Here is a 3,961-nt window from a genome sequence, read left to right as displayed (position 1 = left end):
ATTCAAACTATCAGCATGCTTATTGGCATCTTTCTTCTTTGTTTTGCCACGAGGCCAGTCATGAAATAATAGTCAATGGCATGAGGGATGAGCCCCTGAGTTCTGAGAAAGTTTTTCATCATCCAGCCAAGGCTATCAGAACAGGCCCAATACTTCTGTAAAACTGGCCATTGGGTCAGACTTTGCACTTGCTTTTCTCCTTCCTTCACCTCTCTAACCAAAAATCCAAAAACATCTGTGAGGAGATGCAACAGATAACACCATTTCCCCCCACTAATTACTTCCCTAGAATCCCTGGTAATCTTGCAAAACTGACACACATCAGAGATGGGTGTTTCTTTTATAAAGGGGAAAAGCTGAGAATCCATCTTTGGTTGCTCCACATTCCGCACGGATTGATCTGACGCAGACTGAAGATTTGTGGCATTCCCTCATTACCAAACTCTCTGGAGGTCTTTGTCCCAGCCGCAAAGAATATTCTTCAATGCATTTCATTTGCATATGTCATTTTGGGGTGAAGCTTCTCTTTTTCCCTTTCCTAGCACTGACTTTCATGAATCGCAAAAGCACTCATTTGGGAGAGGCACTTGTCACAAAATGTAGGAATTAGAGGAAGAAAACTTGATCAACTTTCCTTTTCATTTTTAGACAACTCTTATGGAGGCAGAAAATAGCCTTAATTCAGCAGAGTTTGTGGTGCTGATTGAAATCCCTGATCTTGGGAGAGCAAGGTGGCAAGAGAAAAGGGAGTGGCTAACAGGGGAATGGACATCAGGATGGATGGATAGCAGTTGGAATGCAGTTCAACAGGTCATTTCCATGAAGCAGGGCACAGGTCACTGAGCTGGAAAGCAGCAGAGACATTAGAGGCAGAAGCAATGTGAAAATGAGAAAAATCACAAGGTTAAGGGGAGTCAAAGCCTAGGATTCTGCCTATATGAGTTTAGTCCTGGGTTGAGGAGCCAAGCTAGACAGATTTGACAAATAATTTGGGTTCAGTTTGCCACTCTCAAGGGCTGCACAGGTACATGTAAATTTATGCTTAGTACACTAGCTGTCTCGTTCTCTCTCCCCTGATAGTGATGGCCCTCCCTAACTACTTTTATTTGCTTTGTATTTGGGATGAAAGGATCATAGATTCAGAGCTAGAAAAGACCTCTGAGGTCATATGACCTAACTTCCTCATTTTAAAGCTAAGGAAACTGAGGTCCAGAGACTTTAGGTAATTTACCTAATACTACCGAGGTAGAAGGTGTCAGAGCTAGGATTTGAACTTGCATCTTCCAAATCTAAATCCATTATTTTTCCAACTGAACAATACTCTCTATATATTTATTCTATACATTCATATATATGTACATGCTGTTGTCTCTCCTGGAAGATTGTAAGTTCCTTGAGGAACAGGACAGTTATACTTTTTGTCTTTTTCATTTCCAGTGCCTAGCACAATGTCTGGTCCATTTTTGTTGTTCGGTTATTTCAGTCATGTCCAATTCTTTGTGACCCCGTTTGGGGTTTTCTTAGCAGAGATACTAGAGTGGTTTGCTGTTTCCTTCTCCAAATTATTTTATAGATAAGGAAACTGAGGCAAATAGAGTTAAATGATTTGCCCAGGATCACAGAGCTAGTAAGTATCTGAGGCTGAATTTGAACTCAGGTCCTCCTGACTCCAGGTTCAACTCTCTATCTACTGTGCCACTTAGCTTCCTGTCTGTCCCATAGTAGGACCTTAATAAATGCTTGCTTGTTGATTGATTGCTTTTCTTCACCTCCATGGAATCTATAGGACACCAGACTTGTTCTAACAGTTGTCGGCTGGAATAGCCTCAGGCTATTTCCATGTTCATTATAACCTCCATGAGCAGTTGCCATCTTGTCGACAGAGGTCAGCACAAGTTAGCTAGCAGAAGACTTAGTCTTTGGCCAATGTGAATGTTTGTTTTATGGTGTTGCCTGTTTTCCACAATCCATGCTGACTTATCTTTGAATGACTGATCCACCCCTACTTCATGACCCCTGCCTGAGTTAACCAGTAACTTGGCAATTCAGTGATTCTTGCAGCACTCTCTTGAGTTCCACCCTTTACTCTTAGGAGGGTTCTGTCCTTCTAGGCCTTCATTTCCTTAGTCATGAGGCATATATGATTGGTGGTCCTCATGGTTGGCAAAGTCCCAATTATAACTGTCAGTTATTGACTTAAGTATTGGGAATAATTTGCCTGGAAGAGATTTTGTTAAGTCTTTATCTAGTCCCCTGTCTCTGGCTAGAATGCTACTTGTTATTTGAGAGGCAGGGTAGCACAGTAGATATTCTGGATTCCGATACCTACCAGCTCTGGGCCATGGCTAAGTCCAACTTCTCAGCCTCAGTTTCCACTACCATAAAAATGGAATTATAAACCCAACTTTGTTCTATTGCAGTTTAAAGGTTTGGGGTTTTTTTTATCTTGAAAGGAAGGTAAGTTTTTTTTTTTGTTTTTTTTTTTTTGTATTTCATTATTGACTGAATTGGGAGTACTGGTAAAACAATATAATTTTGTTATGGTAATGGGAAGTTGAGAGGCAGTGAGGCACAGTAGATAGAGAACCAATCTCAGCAAGATCTGAGTTCAAGTCCCACACCTGTCAAATACTGGTTGTATGACCCAGGGCAAATCCCTTAACCTATCAATTTTGAATGCAAATCTTAAAGACTGTAAATTGTAGAATAGTTTTCAATCTGCTTTGGTAGAAGGAGTCTTCTCACTGGGAGCTCCCCAAATCAATAAAACTACAGGTGCACAACAGTAAGAAAAATAAAGTAATAAAGGCAAGCAAATATTCTGCTTTGTAGTCCGATGCATACAACAAACTTTTCCATGTGTCCCTGATCAAATGAGATCATGACTGGGATCCCTTTGCTTCACAAGGTAGCTCATTAGATTTTTATGGCTTTCCCTGCCAATTTTTGGCATGGTACTTTTACATATATAATTTAATTTCAATGAAGCTCAGCCTGATATCCTTTCTGTGAAAAGCAACATCATCATGCTAACCATGAGCCTCATCTTTTTCTCCTGCTCCTTTCACCTGATTCATTTTGAAAAAAGGGATGAGTTAGCCAAGGACGAGAAATAGCAGGTCTTGCACCACCAGTTTTAATTCATGATCACTGTCCTCTCCATTTTAGTGTCTAAAAACATATAAACCCATGAACTCAAATGTGAAAGTGGGTTGAAATACTCACACCATTTCTACTAACAGGCTAAATGAAAAATACACAGCAGTGACACCAGACCAGGGGAGTTGAACATTAGAAAATGGTGACATAGAAAGGGAGCAGAAACTACTTTCTGGGGAATATTTTAAATAGGCTAGCTTCTGTTTTATTTAGAATAGTACAGATGATTGGAATGACCTATAAACAAAGTAACTTCCATCCTTCTCACTCTGTGACAAATAATTCACTTTTTTTATACTTTTAGATTTTTGTGAATACTGATAATATTTTCATATATATAAGTAAATAGTTTGACTTTAATGAGTGCCTTATAATTAGTCTTCGGTGTTTTCCTTATATTTCTTCTGGATCTTTATATTGAACTTTCCATTGTGTTCTAGTTTTTTTTTTTTGTTACAAATACCTAAAGTCTTTCAATTTGTCAAATGTCCATTTTTTTTTTCATTCAGGACTATACTCAACTTTGCTGAGTAAATTATTCTTGGACACTACCCCAGCTCTTTTGCTCTTCAAAATATAATGTTCCAAGATCTACAGTCTTTTGGAATAGAAGCTACTGATAAATAGAAGTATGTATAGAATAATTTTACATATCTGTATTTATGTACATACATATATATGTATATATACATACCTATTTGTGTCTAATGATAGCCATATCTAAGGTGGGGGGTGGAGTGGAGAGAAGAAAAAAAGGAAGAAAAAGAAGTTTACCAGATAACTTTATGGTATATTTGGAAAG

The sequence above is a fragment of the Vombatus ursinus genome, unplaced genomic scaffold, assembly GCF_900497805.2.
Source record: "Vombatus ursinus unplaced genomic scaffold, bare-nosed wombat genome assembly UNPS02014861.1, whole genome shotgun sequence".
Taxonomy (NCBI): Eukaryota; Metazoa; Chordata; class Mammalia; order Diprotodontia; family Vombatidae; genus Vombatus; species Vombatus ursinus.
Note: the sequence above shows the minus strand (reverse complement) of the source record.